Below are 22905 nucleotides of genomic sequence, written 5' to 3'. Positions count from 1 at the left end.
CAACTCGGTCAAGACGGAAGTCCTCATCCTCGGACAATCCTCACCCACCTGGGACGACTCCTGGTGGCCCACGACGCTGGGCACCGCACCGATACCCACGGACCACGCACGCAACCTGGGATTCATCCTGGACTCCTCCCTCACGATGACCAAGCAAGTCAACGCAGTCTCTTCCTCATGTTTCAACACCCTGCGCATGCTCCGAAAGATCTTCCGGTGGATCGCCACCGAAACCAGAAAAACGGTCACCCAGGCCCTAGTCACCAGCCGGCTGGACTACGGAAACGCCCTGTACGCAGGAACCACAGCCAAACTTCAGAAATGCCTTCAACGCATACAGAACGCCTCCGCACGACTCATCCTCGACATCCCTCGCCACAGCCACATATCTGCCCACCTGAGAAACCTGCACTGGCTCCGCGTCAGCAAGAGGATCACGTTCAGGCTGCTCACCCATGCACACAAAGCGCTCCACAACTCGGGCCCCGAATACCTCAACAACCGCCTGTTGTTCTACACTCCCACCCGCCAGCTCCGCTCCACCAGCCTCGCCCTCACCACCGTCCCTCTGATTCGCAGAACAACCACTGGAGGAAGATCGTTCTCCTACCTGGCAGCCAAGACATGGAACTCCCTCCCCGCACACCTACAACTGACCCTGGAACATCTCACCTTCAGGAAATACCTCAAGACCTGGCTATTCGAGCAGTAGCAGCTCCCCTTCAGCACCTTGAGACCCTCACGGGTGAGTAGCGTGCTTTACAAATTGATTGATTGATTGATTGAGTTCTGAAGTCAACAACCCTGTCCATTATACCACACCACACCCTCTCCTCATTTTCATGGTTAGTTGTTGGTTTTGTTTTAGGCTGCACTAACAGGAGAAATGAGCTGGTGCAAGCTGCCTCTTGATGAGATCCCCGCACATATTGTTTTTTATAAATTAACCACTGTTGTCTGTATGAATGGAGCTTGCAGTTCGGCTGCCTTTAATGTACCCACTCGGTGTAAAGGAAAGTTGAATTTCTGCTGCCGGACCTGTGCCCGATCCGTGTCCAAAATGCCTTTTTAATGATTTTTGCTGGGAGAGCTCTGGTTCTGGATGGGGGTGGGATAAGTGGGTTTATAATGGGTCACGACTGAGAGCTCTGGGCTGAGGCTGAAGGCAGTGCGAGTGTCTCACCGTGCCTGCCAATGGGACACACAGGTGTACAGTCTCAGACACCTTTCTCATGCAATCCTTGGCCTCTCGGCAGAGCATGCAGACCGATGGTTGCGTATTAAATGGGATTCTAAAGGAACGTTTGTGAAGGGGGTACAGCAACGAGGATAAAATGCTTTATTTACAGGCGAGGAGAGAGAAAGACGGGGCGTGGGAGTGAGGACACGGTGAAGGGTCGCTCACACAAGGAATTATAAGCAGAGCGACAAGAGTGGACTGACGTTGCTGAAGAGGAAGTCCGTGGCGCGTGACGTGCACACGGGGATGCAGAGAGATGAAGGGGTCGATGTCTCACACAGCGAGAGTGCACAAGGCAGCGTTGTGAAAGGGGGGGTGATTGTGTGATGTTTGGACGCACTGGCACAACACTCAGGTGCTCTGCGGGGGGCCTGCGTGGCGTCAAGGCACAGGATTTCAGTTTTTAGGTCTCGCCTGCATAGGCTGCGCTTGCGCAGTCTCGCTGGTGAGATTTTATGGGGCATAAACCCGCCCCTCTTCTCCATTGGCTGGCTTCCTAAACGGAGGCCAGCCACTGGAGAAGAGGGGTGTCTTTCCATTTAATCCCTGTCGTTTTCGGATTGAGGGGTGTGTTTTTTAGTTTCTTTCTCTCCTCTTCCCATTGGCAGGAATTTTACATTCTAGCCAATCGGAAGAGGAAAGAAAGAAAAACACGCCCCCAGTCTGAAAATGATGGGGCGTTTCTCCGAGCCATTTCTGCTGGACCTCGGAGAAATATGGTGGTGCCATGGCGTGGTCCGCTTTCCAGCCGGAGTTTGCTTTGCTGCCATCTACTGAGGGTGAGTATCTGCCCTCTAGTGACGGCCCTTTTGCCTCCACACGCGCATAGGCTTTACCTGAAGTGGCCGCAGTCCATGCGCTCGCTTTAAATAATGCAGGACGGCGCTGACCGCCACTTCTTCCCGCAGCAGAAGCTCCAGCACCTCCGCCGCCATACTTTTCTTGCCTCCTGGCAGTGCGTGCCTCTATTGGCGTGGGAAGAGTGGGGGGTTGGCCTACTGACCACCCGTCCGTACCCATGCTATCGTAGGAGGGCCCGACCAAAGATGTATAACCCCCAGGGTAATATGCCTTAGCGGGGAGGAGGTTCTAAATGCGAACAGGGCACAAGCTAGCAGTATTTCCCTAATGATCCTGTAAAGTTACCTGGTATTGGAGACCAGGGTCGGTCACGCCAACTTGTAACTTGGCGGACATATTGAACTAACGAAGTATTCTGTTGAGCGAGGTGAAATATAACAAGAAAACATTATCGAACGCATAAGCTAGAAATGCAGACCTCTATTTGAAAGCTTTACATAAATATGCCTTTTAGAATTGCAGATAAAGGATATTTAACTTGTATCCATAAACGTAGGAAACGCGTAACTATCACTTTAAGGTAATATAACTGTTTTTATCACATGAACCGTTTGAAGGTCGTGTGCAACACTTTTAAAATAACAGACTATTTTCCGGTATGGGATACCACTGCATCGAAAGACTATTACACCATTTACACCATCTTGATACTATAAGAATGGTTATTTGCAACTTCAGTACTTTTTCCATTTCCGAGACCAACGCATTGGTAGAAATAGCCAATCACCTCAGAGCTGTGTCTGATTCCGTTTCCTGGAAGCGTCCCTACCAACCACGCGAGGAAACGTGACAAAGTTAGCGCGTGAAGCAGGTGGTCTCAGAGCTACTCGGTGTGGGAATGCGTGTGTGGTGAGGTTGGGGCGTGCGCTCTTTTGCGAGCACAAATGTTGATTGGAGTCTCCACTCGGATCCGTTACCGCAGAGGTCCTCAGACACCCTCTTGCGGCGGTGGGTGGGGTGGGGGGAGGCAGAGAGACAGCTCCTAACAGCTAGCTCCATTACCAGGCGGCGCTGCACCGGAGTGAGGCAGGAGGGCAGCGGGAGAGCCCCCCACCCTGGCACCTTCCCCGGGGTCTCCTCTCACTTTGGCAGCACCCCCAGCCCTCATCCGCTGCTAGGGCGGCAGGAGGATGAGGAGAGATGGGCCAGGCGTGCGTACACTCCATCCTGTGCCAGAGCCAGCAGTACCAGTCACCCGCATCTGACATGTGAGTGTCCGGCCGCACCACTTGTGTCTCGGGAGGGGGAGGCGCTTAAGCAGAGTTTGAGAGCGGGTCCGCCGCTTGCAGCGCACATGGCACCAGGGACACTGCAGGAGCCACGGCTGGGGAGGAGAGAGTGGGACACAGCTGGCGGCGTGATTCCGATGTTGGGAGGTGTCTTCCTTGTGTTCCGATGTTTCTTGCCTGCAGCACTGTTCTCCAGGGAAATTACACAAACTCGGATTCCTCTCATAACCCCTTGACCGCGGCTGGAATTCTGCGCCTGTGTGGCAGATTCCAATCGCGGGCTTGGTCATGAAGGCTCCCGGCCGTCATCAGCACACGCCCACCGTGATGCATGACGGACGGGAGCCGTCATCAGCATGCAAGGGGTTAAGGACCGCCAGTGCCGTTCTCCAAAACCCCAAACTCACCCTCCAAAGTGCCCCTCTTCAAACCCCCAAGCCCCCTCTTGAAAGTGCACTCCTCCGCCTTCCGCAAAACCCCAACCGCTTCCTTCTAGCTGGCTCCCTATACCTTCCAGAAGATCCCAGCAACTCTCTTGAAAGTGCACAATTTCTCCAAAATCCCAACAGCTTTCTCCAAATAGTTCACCACTGCCTGCAAAAAGATCTCAACAACTCTCTCCAGGGACTCAGAGAGCCAGCCCTGCATCACCAAGGGTGAGTTTCCCCATAAGAAGGGACGAGGTACAGGATGCGCGGGAATCAGTCACTAACAAGGCCGAAGGGCTGGAGGCACAATTAATAGAGGGATTTGGTTTGTGGTGTGGAATAGAAATCAAGACTTTACATAAATTTGTAAGTTAAGGGGGATTTGGGCTTGACTTTAGTATTTTAACGAGTAAATGCTTGAAAATTGTTTTTTTTGTTTACCATAGTTCCTTCTAGTAGGGAGCTAACTACCTGACTAAGACAGTGTGACCTGTGATGTTGAGCACGAATGTCCATCTCCAGTATGTGCACTGCTTTAGACTTTTCTGTAAATGAGAGCCTGCGACCTACGGGCAGAACTCTGCAGCCTGTATATTAACTAAATCACCAACTATCTTGAATCTATTGAATCTCTGACACAATATCGACGGACAGAATATCAACCTACAGCAACATCGACGCTGGAATATCGAAGGCAAGTATATCGACACCCTATCTACAACATGGTAAGTACAAAAATATCAAAACTAAAATATCGATGTTAAAAATATCGTAATTAAAAATATTGTTTTTTATGTACAAAATAAGTTAAATAAAGTAAATAACACTTATAAATAAATTAAACATATTTAAACATATTTAATAATGTTTAAAATTAATAAATAATACATATTTCATAATAAAACTTAAATTAAAAATAAACATACAATATATAATATATACTTACTTAATAACAATATTTATTAATTATTTTAATTAATTATAATTTAATAACAAATACCATAAATTACAAATACATCTACACACATAAAATAATAATATAAATACAAATAATTATATTTAATAAATAAATAAATGCAATATACTTTCAATATTTTAAAAGTTAATTAAATACAACATTATCTATAATAATACAAAAAAATATTAAATACATAAATAAATAAAAAATACTATTTAAAGTCCCAAAAAAACGACATTAATGAAAACATTGGATAGCGTAGAATGTAAAATTACTGTTCCCACTCCAGAAAATTAAACAGTAGGGAAAGCATTAAATAGCATAGGGGTAAAAATTACTATTCCGACTCCAGAGAGTGCAAAAGTAGGGAAAGCGTTGGATAGCGTAGAGGTAAAAATTACTATTCCCACTCCGGCCGCCATTTAAGGCAAGGTGGGAGTGAGGAGCAGCTGGGAGGCGGAAGCGGGGCAGCGAATAGCGTGGGAGCGGGACACAGAAGGCAAAGGGGGCGGGCCGCAGGGGAGCAGCGGCGGGAGCGGGGACAGCGGCGAGGGGAACAGAAGTCAAGAAGGGGGGAAACTGGAAACAGGGGCACAAAAGGCAAAAAGAAATAAGGAAATAATACAGTACAATTACTAAACACAACAATTGCGGCAGATCTACAGCAGCAGCGAACTTACAAGGCAGGAGGCAGCAGGGGGGAAAGGCACGGGCACACTGATGAACCAGTGCGGCTGGGCAGCGACCTGGCCAGCGAGCAGCTAGCTGCGAGAATTAGTGTGAATAACAGGACACATTGATCATCGACACTTCTAACGCACCTTGCGCCCCCGGGTTCCTCCTGGGGCTACGCCTGTCTGAGGGTCGCTCGATCATCAATCGACCCAGGGCTTCCCCGGGACGGGGCTGGGGCCGTTGCAGGGTTAGCTCTGCTTCCCCTTCGTCCCCCCACAAGGTCAGACCCCCCCGATCGCCCGTGGCAGGGTCCCTCGTCGGGTCCTGCTGCGGAGGCATGCTGCCGGGAGAGTGAAACCCTTCCAGATACGATCTGGGGAAAGAGGGCATGTGCTGCCAGGATGCCTGGCCCCCCTGCTCCGGCATGGGGGGCCTGGCCTTCCCCGGCAATCCCCTTTGACGCTCAGGCGTCATTCTTCTGACTACGACCTCAGATCAGACATGGCGACCCGCTGAATTTAAGCATATTACTAAGCAGAGGAAAAGAAACTAACTAGGATTCCCCCAGTAACGACGAGTTAAGAGGGAAGAGCCCAACGCCAAATCCCCACCCGGCGGCGGTTGCGGGAAATGTAGCGTACAGAAGACCGACTCCCTGGCGTCGCTCAGGGGGCCCAATTCCTTCTGATCGAGGCTCAACCCGCAGACGATGTTAGGTCGGTTGCGCCCCCCGGCGTGCTGGGATCGGGTCTTCTCGGAGTCGGGTTGCTTGGGAATGCAGCCCAAAGCGGATGATAAACTCCATATAAGGCTAAATACGGGTGTGAGACTGATAGCCAACAAGTACCGTAAAGGAAAGTTGAAAAGAACTTTGAAGAGAGAGTTCAAGAGGGCGTGAAAACGTCGAGAGGTAAACGGCGGGGTCCGTGCAGTCTGCCCGCAGAATTCAACACGGCGGGAAGGTCAGTGGCCCGGGAGTTCCGGATCTCCTCCGTGGGACTGGCGCCCGGGCACTACCCGGCCCCCGCAGGGCGCATTTCCTCTGTGGCGGTGCGCCGCGACCGGCTCTGGGTCGGCTGGGAAGGCTTCGGGTGGCAGGTATGGGTAAGAAGCCTTGCTCACTGGCGTGGAGCCGGGCATGGAATGTGAGTGCCTAGTGGGCCACTTTTGGTAAGCAGAACTGGCACTGCGGGATGAACCGAATGCAGGGTTAAGTCGCCTGATGCTGACGCTCATCAGACCCCAGAAAAGGTGTTGGTTGATATAGACAGCAGGACGGTGGCCATGGAAGTCGGAATCCGCTAAGGAGTGTGTAACAACTCACCTGCCGAATCAACTAGCCCTGAAAATGGATGGCGCTGGAGCGTCGGGCCCATACCCAGCCGTTACCGGCGCTGAGAGCCGCGGGGGCTAAGCCGCGACGAGTAGGAGGGCTGCTGCGGTGAGCATGGAAGCCCGGGGCGAGGGCCCGGGATGGAGCCGCCACAGGTGTAGATCTTGGTGGTAATAGCAAATATTCAAACGAGAACTTTGAAGACCGAAATGGAGAAGGGTCCCATGTGAACAGCAGTTGAACATGGGTCAGTCGGTCCTAAGAGATGGGCGAGCGCCGTTCGGAAAGGACAGGCGATGGCCTCCGTTGCCCTCCGAACCAAGAGTGGCAGAGACGGGCGCCCTCGCCGCATCCAGTGCGGTAACGCAAACTATCACGGAGAAGCCGGCGGGAGCCCAGGGGAGAGTTCTATTTTCTCTGTGAAGGGCAGGGCGTCCTGGAATGGATTCGCCCCAAGAGAGGGGCCCAAGCCTTGGAAAGAGCTGCGGTTCCGGCGGCGTCCGGTGAGCTCTCGCTGGTCCTTGAAAATCCGGGGGAGATGGTGTAATGAATATGCTACTTACAAGTATGCATCTGTTCTTGGCATGTAGGGCTGCTGACATTCATATCTGTGCATAGATCGCCGCCTAGTGTTGGGTCCGGATGATTGCACCTTGTTGTCCTGGAAGAGTCTTCGAAGTATCACGAGATAGGTGGCTCCTCCCCTGGACTACAGTGCGCATGGGCATCGACTCCATCCCCAGATTGTTTTTAGCCATTGTGGCCAAGATGGAGTGAAACTCAGTGAATGATGACCATGCTATGAGTATACATGTGAATAATGCAGCTGCTACAGGCGCCGGGGAGGAGGGCGGGCGATATGAATGTCAGCAGCCCTACATGCCAAGAACAGATACATACTAGTAAGTAGCATATTCAGTTCGAGGCATGTGGTCTGCTGAATTCATATCTGTGCATAGAACACATAGCAGCCCCTCCATTAACGGCGGCCGCCCGTGCCAGCTGCAGCAGTTTGGAAAAGTGTTTTGAGAACAGCCTGCCCTACAGCTGCCGGCTGTTTGGAGTGCACATCAACACAGTAATGTTTAGTAAATGTGTGTGTGGTAGACCATGTTGCTGCTCTACATATGTCCTCTAAGGGAATGTTTCCAAGGAAGGCCATAGAGGCCCCCAACTTCCTGGTGGAGTGGGCTCTTGGCGGGATGGTAAGAGTGCGTTTTGCTTTTGCATAGCAGATCTGGATACATCTAACGATCCACCTAGCAATACCAGCCTTGGAAATAGGGTTACCTTTGTGGTGTGGCGCAAAGGCGACAAAGAGTTGTTTAGTCTTTCTAAAATCCTTGGTCCTATCAATGTAATACAATAGGGCCCCCTTAACGTCAAGGGTGTGGAGCATCCGCTCCGCCAGTGACTCAGGATTTTGAAAGAAAACAGGTAACTCGATTGTTTGGTTGATGTGGAACTGAGACACAACCTTGGGCCGGAACTTAGGGTTAGTGCGGAGCACCACCCTGTTGGAATGAATTTGGATAAATGGCTCTTGGATTGTGAGGGCTTGTAATTCACTGACCCTCCGTAGCGATGTAATTGCTACGAGGAAAGCCACTTTCCACGTCAAGAACTGAACCTCGCAGGAGTGCAGTGGTTCAAAGGGAGGACCCATCAGTCTGGTAAGAACCACATTGAGGTTCCACTCAGGAGCTGGTGGAGTCCGTGGCAGAATGACTCGTTTGAGGCCTTCCAAAAATGCTTTGATGGCCGGCACCTTGAAGAGTGAAAGGTGTTGTCTATTTTGGAGATACGCGGCCATCGCAGACAGATGAATGCGAATGGAAGTATAAGCCAGATTACACTTGTACAGATGGAACAGGTAACAGATGATGTCCTCAATGGAAGCATCCAGCGGGTTAATGTTGTGGTTTGCACAATAAATGGCGAACCGCTTCCATTTTGCCGCGTAGCAGGCTCTAGTAGTAGGCTTTCTTGCCTCCCGAATGATGTCCATGCAGTTGGGAGGTAAGTTTAGGTAGCCAAACTCTAGGACTTCAGGAGCCAGATCGCCAGGTTGAGCTGTTGCGGATCTGGGTGCTGAATGTCGCCATGGCTCTGCGTCAGAAGGCTGGGAGTGAGACGTAGCCTCTGATGTGGTACCACGGACAATTCCAGAAACGTGGTGTACCATGGCTGACGAGCCCATGTTGGAGCAACCAGGATGAGAGTCATCGAGTGTTGCCTGAGTTTGCGTGCCACCAGCGGTATCAGTGGTGCTGGGGGAAAAGCGTACGCAAATTTGCCTGACCAGTTCATCCATATCGCATTGCCCTGCGACAGTGGGTGTGGGAATCTGGCAGCGAAGCTTTGGCATTTTGCGTTCTCCTGAGTGGCGAACAGGTCGATCTCTGGATGACCCCACGTTTGGAAGTACGGCTGGAGTACTGATGGATGTATCTCCCACTCGTGCATTTGGTGGCTGTGCCTGCTGAGCAGGTCCGCCATCTGATTGTCTTTGCCTGGGAGATGCTCTGCCATGAGGAAGATGTTCCTCTGAATGGCCCACTTCCACATGCTCTGAGCCAGATGAGACAGCTGCGGAGAGTGTGTGCCTCCCTGCTTCTGAATGTAGTACATTGCTGTCATGTTGTCCGACCGGATCAACACGACCTTGTTGCATAGATGTACTTTGAAGGCTTTTAGTGCCATGAAGATTGCCATCAGTTCCAGAACATTGATGTGCATCTTCCCCTGTTGCTGCGTCCATAGTCCCTGCACAGTGTATTGGAGTACATGCGCTCCCCATCCCTGGAGAGATGCGTCCGTTGTCAGGACAATCTGTGGCACAGGCTCCTGAAACGGTCGGCCCTTGCAAAGGTTTCGTGGATTCCACCAATGCAGAGAGTTGTACGCCCGACCGCTCACCAACACTAGGTCTTTCAACTGGTTGTGAGCCTGAGTCCACTGACGTGCTAAGCACTCCTGAAGCGGACGCATATGTAGTCTCGCGTGCGGGACAATGGAGATGCAGGAGGCCATCATGCCTATCAACTGCATGAACACCCTCGCTGGAAGCGAGTGCTGAGGTCTGAATCTTTGGATCAGCGACTGAATGTTGTCGACTCTCACTGAATTTGGCTGTGCTGTGGCCGCCAGAGTATTTATAGTCGCACCCAGATACTGTCGTATGTGGGCGGGCTGGAGATGGGACTTTGGATAATTGAGTGAGATACCCAGATCGTGCAGAAGATGGATGGTGTGGGACACGTGGTCGGCACACTGCTGGGCTGACTTCGCCTGAATGAGCCAGTCGTCCAGGTAAGGGTAGACGTGAATGTTTTGACGTCTGAGATGTGCCGCCACCGTCACCAGGCACTTTGTGAAAACCCTGGGTGCCGTGGTGACCCCAAAAGGCAAAACCTTGAACTGGTAGTGCTGGTTTTGTATGGTGAACCTGAGGTATTTTCTGTGTGAAGGATGTAGTGGAATGTGGAAGTAGGCATCCTTCAGGTCCAGAGTTGCCAGGAAGTTCCCCTGTTGAAGCAGTGGGAGAACCTGCTGCAGTGTGAGCATGTGGAAATGCTCTGATAGGATGTAAAAGTTGAGGGGCCTGAGATCCAGGATGGGTCTGAGGGATCCGTCCTTCTTTGGAATAAGAAAGTACAGGGAGTAAACTCCCGTACCCTTTTCTTGCAAGGGCACAAGCTCTATTGCCCCTTTTTGCAGCATGACTGCGACCTCCTGCTGCAATAAGTGCAAGTGCTCGCCGGACATAGGACGGTGCTTTGCGGGTATGTTGGGTGGAGTGGATGTGAGCTCCAGACAATAACCGAATTGGATAAGTGACCTGACCCACCTGTCCGTGGTGCTGGACTTCCACACGGGCAGGAACTGCTGGAGTCTCCCCCGACCGGTGTTGCGTGGTGGGGGGGCAGTGACAAGACGTCACTGTTTGTTGGCGGTGGAGGACCTGGAGTTGTTGTTGCCACGTCCTCTGCCCTTGGTGTTGTTGCCACGGTAACCACCTCGACCCTTGTTGGAATAAGAAGTTTGGGTGTTGCTCTTGTAGAATTGCGCTGACTGCGAGAGTTGACCCCTTGAGGCGCCCCTAGTATTGGAGCGACGAAAGGACCCACTCCGAAACTGCTGGGACTGCAAGGCACCCATTGATTTTGCGGTGTCGGTGTCCTTCTTCATCTTTTCAAGGGTGGTATCAACCTCAGGGCCAAACAGGTGATCTGGGTTGACCGTCTGGTTCAAGATGGTAGTTTGAATGTCCGGCTTGAACCCAGATATCCGCAGCCATGCATGTCTACGAAGCATAACGCTAGTGTTTATGGCGCGTGCAGCAGTGTCAGCCACGTCTAGGGCGCACTTTATGGAAGCATTGGAGATAAGCTTCCCCTCCTGTATCAACATTTCTGCTGCTTCCTTATATTGATCTGGCAAATGCTGTAAAAGGGTTTCTAGAGTATTATAGTGTGCCCTGTCATAACGTGCCAGTAGTGCCTGCGTGTTGGATATACGCCACATATTGGCTGCCTGCGCTGCCACCCTCTTCCCTGAAGCCTCAAAGACTTTTGATTCCTTGTCTGGGGGAGGAGCATCACCCGTAGTCTGTGAGTTGGCTCTTTTGCGGGCATTGGAGAAACCAGGGAATCCAGAGGCAACTGTCCCTTGATATAAGTTGGATCAGTGGGCGCCGCCCTGTACTTCTTGTCGATTCTTGGGTTGATGACCCTCGCCCGGGTGGGCTCTTTGAACACCTCAGCTGTGTGCTTCAAAACCCCCTTCAGCATTGGCAGAGTCTTTACAGTCCGAAAAGGTGTCAAAGAGGAAGTCGACGTCCACTGGGTCAGCATGGAGCTGGGCGTTGTGATTGGCTGCTGCCCTTTCAATGAGGGCATTGAAGGCCGCAGAGTCCTCAGTGGGGGAAGTTTTGGCTGAGAAAAGCTGAGGCTCCTGTCCAGAATGCGGGTCCCCAGGATCGCCACCAGCAGTCCATGGTTCAGTCACATCCTCAGGGTCTGTGTAGATGGGATAGCTGTACTCATCCTCGTCATCGCCTTCACCTGCCTCGACATTGGAATGAGTGGGCGAGAGTTCTGGAGCCTGTGGCGAAATGGGCTCTACCAAGGCAGGAGTACCAACAGAGTCCATCTTCCTTTTGAGTGGAATCTTGTATGACTCCAATAGTGGTTCAGGGGTGATTTTTCTTTTTTCTTTTTAGGAGGGAAAGTCTGCCCGTGTTGGCGTCGATAAAATGTTCCTGACGCTCCTCCTCTGCAAGTGGTGGTTGCCGAGGGCCGGGGACCACCAACAACTGCTTCGGCATCGAAGACACCTTCTCGGGCATGGCGGCCCTTGGTGTAGCTGCGAAAGCCTTCGGCGCCATCTTAGGCGGCAAGGTGAAAAGTATTGGCGTAGGCGCCTTCGCCGGTTTATCCTGAGGCTTGGGCGGCACAGGGTCCTTCTGCTCGGCTGCTGCGGCCCCTTCCCTGATTCGTTGCAGGGACTCCGTAACCTTCTTAGTGAACGAGGCGGATGGACGCGCCGGTTCGAGAGAGTCTTTAGCGGCTGGCTTCGGAGCGGAGACCGAGGATGCACCCTTCGGAGTCGACGCACTTGGCGAGGCAGAGAGGGACTTCGGGTCGTCCTGCCGCTTCTTTGGGTCGAGAGTGGACCTTTTGGTGTCGTCGACCGTTTTCTTGCCTTCGAGTCGACCCTTGCCGGCGTCGACCGTTTTCGGCGCCGATGCGGCTGCGTCGGACCCCTTAACCTTAGGCTTAGATGCAGTAGCCTTCGGGTCGGCCATTTTGACATGGCTCTTCGGCTCGACGGCCATCTTCGATTTCTTCGGCGCCGAGGCCTCCGAAGTCTTCGACCCGACCAGTGCGACCCGCACTTTCGGTTTCGTTTTTTCTGGCGCCGGGACCGTAGGTTTCACTTTCGGTTTAGGAGGCACCGGGAGTGATTCTGTATCAATGTCCGTGGCCGGGCCGGAAGGCGGAGCCGTGGAACGTACATCAAGGTCTCGGGTAAGGCCCGAAGGCGATCCCTCGACCTGGGCCTCATGAGTTTGTACGGCCCCGGAGTCAGTCTGAGGAAGCTCCTCGTCCGAGCTATCCTCTACGGTGGCAAGTGCCCCGTCGTCGTCCCCTACCTCCTCGACGACTTCATCGAAATCCTCGGCCTCTGCGTCGTATTCGTCCTCGACCTCCGACGCGGGGTTAGATTCCGTGATCTCCTGGATATCGTCGTCCTCGACATCCCCAGCATCGAAGATGTCTGCAGGCGGTGGGGCAGATTGCTGGGCCTCCAGGCGCGCAGCTCGACGGAGCCTGAGCGTTTTCTTGGACCGGAACCTGGAACAGGCCATACACTTGGCCTCGTTGTGGTCCGGTGACAAGCACTTGTTACACACCGGGTGTACATCGATATGTGGGTACTTCGAGGCACACACCGGGCATCGTTTGAATGGACTTCGGTCCATGATGGATGGAGAGTTTGGAGCGTCGAGCAGGCCACTCCGCACCGAAAGCACGCGGAAGAGTAATTTCGGTTCGGAGCCGAGGAGTTACGAACCCGAACGAAAGACAATACCGACGCAAGTCCTAAAGACCTTTTGGTCTTAAGCAAAGTGAAGTTTATAACTATCGATTCCGACAGGAGGGAACCGAACACATCCGAACCCAATGGCGGAAAAAAACAATCTGGGGATGGAGTCGATGCCCATGCGCACTGTAGTCCAGGGGAGGAGCCACCTATCTCGTGATACTTCGAAGACTCTTCCAGGACAACAAGGTGCAATCATCCGGACCCAACACTAGGCGGCGATCTATGCACAGATATGAATTCAGCAGCCCACATGCCTCGAACATCTCGTGCCAGGCCGTACCTATATCCGCAGCAGGTCTCCAAGGTGAACAGCCTCTGGCATGTTGGAACAGTGTAGGTAAGGGAAGTCGGCAAGTCAGATCAGTAACTTCGGGATAAGGATTGGCTCTAAGGGCTGGGTCGGTCGGGCTGGGGCGTGAAGCAGGGCTGGGCGTGCACCGCGGCTGGACGAGGTGCCTCCCTCCGGGGTGGCGGCGACTCTGGACGCGAGCCGGGCCCTTTCTGTGGATCGCCCCAGCTGCAGTGGTCGCCTCTCCCCGTGTCCCTCCCCGGGGGCGCGAATCCGGCGTTCTGCCTCGGCCGCAGCCTAGCAGCTGACTTAGAACTGGTGCGGACCAGGGGAATCCGACTGTTTAATTAAAACAAAGCATCGTGAAGGCCTGACGCGGGTGTTGATGCGATGTGATCTCTGCCCAGTGCTCTGAATGTCGTAGTGAAGAAATTCAATGAAGCGCGGGTAAACGGCGGGAGTAACTCAGGGCAGCTCCAGATCTGTACATACCGCATTCGTTCATGTATGCAAGAGAAGTAATAAATGAAAAAATTGATAACATCATCAAAACACACAAACTTAATATTTCAGACAGTGGGTCTCTGAGTTATGATTTGAATTTGTTAGCAACATATGATTGGAGAAAAGAAGAATTTGAGAAATGGGCAAATCTCCCTGTCCAAGGTGATGGTATAAAATATTTAGCAAGTAATCCAACCTCAGACTTCTGGATCAGCAAGCATAACAAAATGAAAGAAAACCAATACATAGCTGCGCTGATGTTAAGAGCAAATGTTTTATCTACTTGTAGATATTGGAATGATGTTTGCGAAACAATTTCTCATATTTCAGGCGCATGTCCTAAAACCAAGGACATTAGGATTAAAAGACACAACAAAATTCTGGAACTGCTCATTGATAGAGCAAAAAGGTGTGGTTGGATGGCATATAGGGAACCTCATGTTAAGAATAATCAAGGTGAACTACGAAAACCAGATGTAGTGTTTACCAAAAATGGTACAGCTGTAGTGATTGATGTTTCAATTCGATATGAAAACTCACAGAATTCCCTTGAATTAGCATATGAGAATAAAGTGAAATATTATCAGGATCTGTCACAGCAAATCAAAGATCTCACAAAATGCACCACTGTAAAATTTCATGGCTTTATCGTAGGATGTTGTGGTATTTGGCCTCAATGTAATGATGTTGTTCTGGCTGAATTAGGTTTGCAAATGTCATTCCCATTCAAGAAAAATGTTTGCCTGACTACTTTAATGGGCACTCTTAAAATGTGCCAAGTATTCATGGACAATTGAGTATCAAGCTTATACTGAGATGTACACTTTCTTGCGACACACATGTCACCCTTATAAAGCATAATGATTTAACATATAGGTTTATAGTTGACACAAGATTTAGTATAGATGTGAATTTTATAGATGTGATTTTTTACAATTTTATAGATGTTCATTTTCCAGTTAGATGTGTAATTTGTAGGTGTGTATCTATATATATAAAAACGAAAGTATGTCTGTCTGTTTGTCCTTTATACATTACTACACCATTCATCCGATCGGCACGAAACTTTGGGAAGTTTTTGAGTACTCTCCTGCGAAGGTTTCTGTCAAAAAAAAAAATTTGAAGAAAAAAAATATGTTAAAAGTTGTTGAGTACGCGCCGAATTTGATATGCACCAATCTCAATTTTTTCGTTATTTACAATTCCGACATGCATTGACGCCCAGTATAACCTATCTTGACTCACTCCCGGAATTCAGCCCGATTGAGGCGAAGGTCTTCATGGGCGACCTTGGGGACAAAAAAGTATCGCGCATTTACCAGACCATGGTCACGCATTGCTCATCCACCCTTCTTCCGCTGAAGGCGACCTGGGAGGCCGACATAGGTCCACTAGATGAGGATGATTGGCGAGAGGCATTAGAATCCCCGAGGGGGGCGGCTATAGCGATACGGTTTCGCCTTATACAGTTCAAGATTCTACACAGGGCCTACTATACCCGAGAGCGTCTGTGGAGGGCGGGCCTGATTGGGTCCCCGGAGTGTCTGAGATGTGGGGCGGAGGTGGGTACGTTGCTCCACACAGTGTGGTCGTGCTCCAAACTAGTTGGCTTCTGGAGGGGTGTATGGGGCTGTCTGTCGGAGGTGCTGGGCTGGACCCTTCCCCGTACCCACCGCCTGGGTCTCTTGCACATCCTGGACGGGGTTGGTGGTAATATCTATAAGCGACACCTGCTCCTCCTGGGGCTGATGGTAGCCAAAAGAGACATGGCCCGAGCATGGAAGGATGTGAGGCCCCCCCCCCTGACTGCATGGAAGGCTGGTTTAGACTTTTGTATGGGTCTGGAGAGGCCAATCTTTGAGGCACGAGGATGCCCTCGTAAACATTTCAAAATATGGAAGAGGTGGGCGGACTACAGAGGTTTGACACTGGACCCCCCGGCGGAACCAGAGGAGGACCTATAGCCCTGTATGCTCCTGCGAAACCCATTCCCACACACACACTTGATACGCCAAGAGCTTCCGTCTACATGGTTCACACACACATGCATGGGGTTAGGGAGGGTTGAGGGAGGGCTCAGGGAGTTGGGTGGGTAGATTCCTGAAAAGAAGAAGGTGGGGTTAATATGTTCGTGTATCCTTGATTCCGCTGGTTCATTGTTTCAACGCTCAGATTTATATTGTGATTGTAACTACAATGCCTGGTGGTATCGTCCTGAATGTGGGATGCCACTTTAATTCATATGCTCATCTTTATCAATAAAATTGTTGTGAAAAAAAAAAGTTGTTGAGTACACTCCCGCAAAGGTTTCTGGCAAAAAAATGTTGTTAAATATCGCCCCCCCCCCCGTTTACAGTTTCCGGAGCGACTCGCTTTTGCAAAGACCATCAACAAAGCACAAGGACAATCGCGGAAAGTGTGTGGACTAGATTTGGAGAATCCGTGCTTCTAACATGGACAACTGTATGTGGCCAGCTCACGCGTCGGAAAACCTTCTAATTTATTCGTGTACGCACCAGACGGAAAAACAAAAAATACTGTGTATCCACAAGCACTCGAATAAATAAACAGAATTAAAACAAAACTTTAAAATGTTTTCCATATTAAAATGAAAAAGTTTCAATAAAAATGACACAATGTAAATTGAATGTTATCATAACAAGTTTCCTTAAATTTCCTTTCTTCTGAGATCGCAGCCACGCGCTACGGGTAAGCTAGTATTTTATAAATGTGTGCTTATAACAATTTAGATATAGTTGTGTACATCATACTTATTGAAATGTCTCGATTGAGAAATAGGTCTCAAATAATCTCATACACATAGTTATCACACATTGATTATTGATGTCCTCCTAATCATATTTTAATTTCTCAGGACTGTTCGTAGACAATTTTAAATTGTTGGAATAGTACTGCAGGGTGTACTATCTCCGGCCTATACGTGATCCCAGTTCCAGTGAGGACAGCGTTCAGTGTGGCTGTACTCCGGAACGAAAGAATGTTGTATTGTTGGAAGCAAAACCGAATTGACGCTGATGGGCAGCATAATAACCCAGAATGAGCCACCGCAAGGCGGTACAGAATAGCCAAATGTCTCGTCATCTATTTAGTGACGCGCAAGAATGGATGAACGAGATTCCCACTGTCCCTACCTACTATCTAGCGAAACCACAGCCAAGAGAACAGGCTTGGCGGAATCAGCGGGGAAAGAAATTCATGTTGAACTTGACTCTAGTCTGGCACTGTGAAGAGACATGAGAGGTGTAGGATAAGTGGGAGGCCCTCGGGCCGCCGGTGAAATACCACTACTCTTATAGTTTTTTCACTTACCCGGTGAGGCGGGGGGGCGAGCCCCGTGGGGCTCTCACTTCTGGCTCCAAGCCCCCGACGCCCGCCGGACGCAACCCGCTCTGGGGACAGTGGCAGGTGGGGAGTTTGACTGGGGCGGGACACCTGTCAAACGATAACGCAGGTGTCCTAAGGCGAGCTCAGGGAGGACAGAAACCTCCTGCGGTGCAGAAGGGCAAAAGCTCGCTTGATCTCGATTTTCAGTATAAATACAGACCGTGAACGCGGGGCCTCAAGATCCTTCTGACTTTTTGGGTTTCAAGCAGGAGGTGTCAGAAAAGTTACCACAGGGATAACTGGCTTGTAGCAGCCAAGCGTTCATAGCGACGTCGCTTTTTGATCCTTCGATGCTGCTCTTCTTATCATTGTGAAGCAGAATTCACCAAGCGTTGGATTGTTCACCCACTAATAGGGAACGTGAGCTGGGTTTAGACCGTCGTGAGATATCTTAGTTTTACCCTACTCATGATGTGTTGTTGCAATAATAATCCTGCTCAGTATGAGAGGAACCGCAGGTTCAGACATTTGGTGTATGTGCTTGGCTGAGGAGCCAATGGGGCGAAGCTACCATCTGTGCGATTATGACTGAATGCCTCTACGTCAGAATCCCCCCTAAAACGTAATGATACCGCAGCTCTGTGGAGCCTCGGTTGGCCTGGGATAGCCGGCCTCTCTCGGGGGGGCGGGGGCAGTGCGTAGAGTTGCTCGCTTGGAGATCGGAGCGCAGACGGAAGGGGGCGCCTCCATCGCCCTTAGTGCACCGCATGTTCGTGGGGCACCCGGTGCTAAATCATTCGTAGACAACCTGATTCTGGGTCAGGGTTTCATAAGTAGCAGAGCAGCTACCTCGCTGCGATCTATTGAAAGTCATCCTCTGAGACAAGCTTTTGTCTCTCCGTGCATGGGTGCCTGCGGACGCCTCCTCCATCACACCCAGGGGTGGGTCCCTCTGCTGCCAGGCCGGTGGGAGGGATGCGGAGGGGGTAACGAGGGTCAGTGGGAGGCCGCCTCCACCAAGTGCCCTTCAGCACGGGGGCTTCTCCCTCCTGTCCCTGCCCCACTGGGGAGCGGGGACGGGGCCCACCATCCCTCACGGGTCAGCAGGGTGACCAGATGACCTCCCCTTCCCGCTGCTCCCGGGCAAGTCGAGCAGGGAGGTGAGCAGCAGCCTCCCAGGAAAGGAAACTCCAGAGCGGCTGCATCGGTGTGCCCGGCCACCCTTGCCGGACTGCAAGGGCGACTGGGTACGGCACCCTCCCAGGCCATCTGGGCGCTGGGTCGTCCTGGGCCATCTGGTCGCCTGGATCCGTGACCAGATGGCCCTGCTTTCACGGTGACCAGATGGCCCTGCGGGCTGGCGGCCAGGCTCACTCCAATTTTTGTCCTTCCTCAAAATTCTATAAGCCCCCACTATGTGGGGGCTTAATAGTCAAGGAAAATGGGCTCCCCAGGCAGGCCTTCGGGAAGAGGACATGGCTTGGGCTTAACCCTCCTTGGTTCCAGCCGAGGGTCTGGGTGCTGGGGACAGGGGTCCATCGGGGCCAGTGGAGGCTCTCTCCGGCCTGACTAGGGCTCGGAAGCTAGGACCGGACCCAGGGCTTGAGCTCCATGCAACAGGCCACGGGGTGCGTGAGCCCCCGTCCTGCAAGCCATCAGAGGGTCCGGGCGCTGGGGACGGGAGTCCACCGGGGCCCGGGGAGGCTCTCCCTGGCCTGGCTAGGGTTCGGAAGCTGGGACCGGGCCCGGGGCTTGAGCTCCGTCCGGCAGGCCCTGGGTGCATGAGCCCCCCGTCCTGCAAGCCATCAGAGGGTCTGGGCGCTGGGAACGGGGGTCCACCGAGACCAGGGGAAGCTCTGCCCGGCCTGGCTAGGGCTTGGAAGCTGGGACCGGGCCCGGGGCTTGATTTCTGTCCGGCAGGTTCCGGGGTGCATGAGCCCCCCTTCCTGCAAGCCATCAGAGGGTCCGGGCACTGGGGATGGGGGTCCACCGGGTCCCGGTGTGACTCTCCCCGGCCTGGCTAGGGTTCGGAAGCTGGTACCGGGCCCGGGGTTTGAGCTCCGTCTGGCGGGACCCGTGGTGCCTGAGCCCCCCGTCCTGCAAGCCATCAGAGGGTCCGGGCGCTGGGGACGGGGATCCACCGGGTCCCGGGGTGGCTCTGCCCGGCCTGGCCAGGGTTCGGAAGCTGGGACCAGGCCGGGGGTTTGAGCTCCGTCCAGCGGGCCCCATGGTGCGTGAGCCCCCCGTCCTGCAAGCCATCAGAGGGTCCGGGCGGTGGAGACGGGGGTCCACCGGGCCCGGGGAGGCTCTCCCGGGCCTGGCTAAGCTGGGACCGGTCCTGGGGCTTGAGCTCCGTCCGGCGGGCCCCGGGGTACGTAAGCCAGCCAGCCGAGGGTCCAGGCGCTGGTGACTGGGGTCTGCCAGGCCCCGGGAAGGCTCTCCCCGGCCTGGCTAGGGTTTGGAAGCTGGGACCGGGCCCGGGGCTCGTGCTGCGTCCAGCGGGCCCCGGGGTACAGGAAACCCCCGTCCTGCAAGCCAGACGAGGGTATAAGCACTGGGGACGGGGGTCTACGGGGGCCCGGGCAGGCTCTCCCCGTCCTGGCTGCTTTCAGAAGCAGGAACTGGGCAGGCGAGCAGGGGTGGCTGGCTTCATTCACTATGCAGTCAGAGTGTAGTTTTCTGCCCACCCCTAGCCAGAACCCATTAGTATTTCCACAGTATTTTCAAAGGGGACAGGAGGGCAAGGGGTCATGGGGCTGGACACCATCCAGGAGCAAACCGGCGCAGATGGGCTAGCCTTTGGCGCATTTGCAGCGCAGTTGCGCTGTGGTCTACAGGGAGGCCTGCCCACATCTTCACACTTGATGCAATCCTGCTCTGTGATTGAGAAAAGGTCTCCACCCCCTAAACCAAGTAAAAGGCCGAGAAAACATGGCAGAAAGGCATGAAACAAGGTACAGCTGTCAAAGGAGGTCAAACCTAAGGGAATCTACCCAATATTTGGGACAAAGCAAAACGGTGGTGTAAGCTGTTCCACCATCAACACACCAGTCTCTCCCATTGAACTGATGTCAACCACTGAACTCATCACACTAGTTTCAGCAAACATAAGGTCCTCACTGAAAGAAGTAAAAAAACACTAACAAAAGAAGCACCCTCCATCCGTAGACCTGTAAGCTTACAGTCTGGAACGGTTAAGCAATGTGAATTCTGTAAAAAAAGAGGGGGCGTGGACCGCATCGCTAGACCTGAGCAGGTCTTTAATTTATACAAATCTCACATCACACCTGGGCAGGGCTCTATCAGCAAGATGTGAATCTTGAGCTGCAAGATATTGTGCAGCCACATATTATGATTTAAAATTACCAGCAAAGGTCACAATCGGAGGATCACATTAAAACACATGAAGTAGTCAAGGAGAACATCAACTAACTCAGATTGAGGACCACTCGCATAACGTTTCTCTAGCTGTGCAAACCACAGAAATCGGCAAAACAATTATCGCTATATGATGAGTATTGGATTTTATATTGCTGTATCAGTGGAATTAGCAGTAGCGAAGCAATTGTGTAGTCAATGACAGATCTAGAGTTTGGACATAATGAGTGTAGTTCTGGGGAATATTGCCTGGAAACAATGCATTCAGGACCTTCATATCTAGGAATTCCAACATTGTCACACATTTCCCCCCCATTAGGTCCCGCTGTTTACCTACAATCACTCATCAACCAATCATTTATACAGCACCACACACCACCCGTGAGAGTCTGGAGGCACTGGAGCTGTTCTCTGCTGTGTGGAGGTTGATTATTCAAACAGCCAGGTCTATAGAACGTGTCTGAATTGCTAGAGTAACGGTGCGGTCGTGAGGTGCAGGGTTAGGTTGTTCCAAGCCTTGGCTGACAGGTGCGAGAAAGAGCGTCCTCCGCTGTTAGTTCGACGGATGTGGAGAGGGAATCTGATCGGAGGTGTCTGGACGGTTGGTAGAAGGTTAGGAAGTTGTTGATGTGTGCAGGTCCTTCGTTGTGCAGGGCCTCGTAGGAATGGCTTAGCAGCTTGAACTGGCATCTCTGCTGAATCAGGAGCCAGTACAGTTTCTTGAGATGGAGTATGATGTGAGTCCTTCTGGGAAGGTCAAGCATGAGTCTTGCTGTAGAGTTCTGTATTGTTTGGAGTCTCTTCAGAAGTAGTCCTGTGATACCTACGTAGAGCTTGTCTCCGTAGTCCAGTCTGCTGGTGATGAGGGTCTGTGTGACGGTCCATCTGGTGTTTATAGGGAGCCACCTGCAGGCAGATTAATCTGCGTTTACTTGTTTCTTCATGGATAGCTTGTAGTCCAGGATGATGCCGAGGATGCTGGCATGGTCTGTTGGGTTTGGTGCTGTGCCGAGCTCCACAGGCCCCCATGAGTCATTCCAAGGCGAGGTGTTTTTCCCAAAGATGAGAACTTCCGTCTTGTCCGAGTTGAGTTTCAGACAGTTATCTTTCATCCTGTCCGCAACGTTCCTCATGCATCTGTGGAAGTTAGTTTTTCTGTTGGAGGATCTTCGACAGAGAGAGGATGAGCTCCGTGTTGTTGGCGTAGGAGATAATGTTGAGTTCACGTGATCATAGGGTGGCAGCTAGTGGGGTCATGTACGTGTTAAAGAGGGTCAGGCAAACATTTTCCCTGCCTCAAAAACCATCTACTACACAAATTTAACTTGAGTTTGGTCTTACAAAGCAAGAACTATGCAGAAGATCCACTACAATAAAATGCTAGTATAAGATATGGCGAACACAAGATACCCCACTAAGTAGTACACTATGATTGGCTCTTCAAGTGACCAGCTATCGGTTTACTAAAAATATTTGAATGATTCCATCAAACAGGCACATCTGACTGGACTATGGGGCATGAGTGTGTCATAGAATTCTTCAAAAGGGCGACAGAGTTGTACATTTACAATCCTGCCCGGAAGACAAAAACAAATCTAGTTCCCGATCACATGCCTGGATGGTAATTAAAAATGACAACACCTTGATACCGGCACCATACCTAGACAGCCATTTTCCCAGTACATATAAAGCCAGATTAATGACCTTGCTTTTTGGCAAATTAACAGCATTGGATAGTTGACCAACCCAGGACCCTTAGAATGTAGACTTTTTGAAGCAAAAAAGGTGGAATTTATCCATGTGGTTAGCATTTGTCCTAAACTGAACAATCTTCAATTATTGTTATTAAAAACGCGTTTTAATGACAGAGGTATTTGAACAGGCAGAGAAGCAATAATTGGATAGTTTTAACCCAGGGGACCAGCAGCTAAACAGTAAACTGATGACATTTTTGACAATGACTCCCATCTGACATATTCCAAATCCATTTCACCACCACAAATTATTAGTGCTGTCAGGTGAGGGGTTTGATCCAAAGTAGATACAAGGAGCC

General features: G+C 51.6%; 1 protein-coding gene and 3 pseudogenes across 2 annotated transcripts in view; 3 read left to right on the top strand and 1 right to left on the bottom strand.

The window, feature by feature from the left end:
• Window positions 1-22905, bottom strand: part of LOC147732647 (uncharacterized) — a 583719-nt gene that overhangs the window by 240650 nt on the left and 320164 nt on the right. The window lies entirely within an intron of this gene.
• LOC147732650 (5.8S ribosomal RNA) lies at window positions 5469-5582 on the top strand (annotated as a pseudogene; the record flags this gene model as incomplete).
• Window positions 5877-7336, top strand: LOC147732649 (28S ribosomal RNA; annotated as a pseudogene).
• On the top strand, window positions 13661-18366 carry LOC147732648 (28S ribosomal RNA; annotated as a pseudogene).

The sequence above is a fragment of the Lissotriton vulgaris genome, chromosome 2_1, assembly GCF_964263255.1.
Source record: "Lissotriton vulgaris chromosome 2_1, aLisVul1.2, whole genome shotgun sequence".
Lineage (NCBI taxonomy): Eukaryota > Metazoa > Chordata > Amphibia > Caudata > Salamandridae > Lissotriton > Lissotriton vulgaris.
This window is presented reverse-complemented; position numbering and strand designations above follow the sequence as displayed.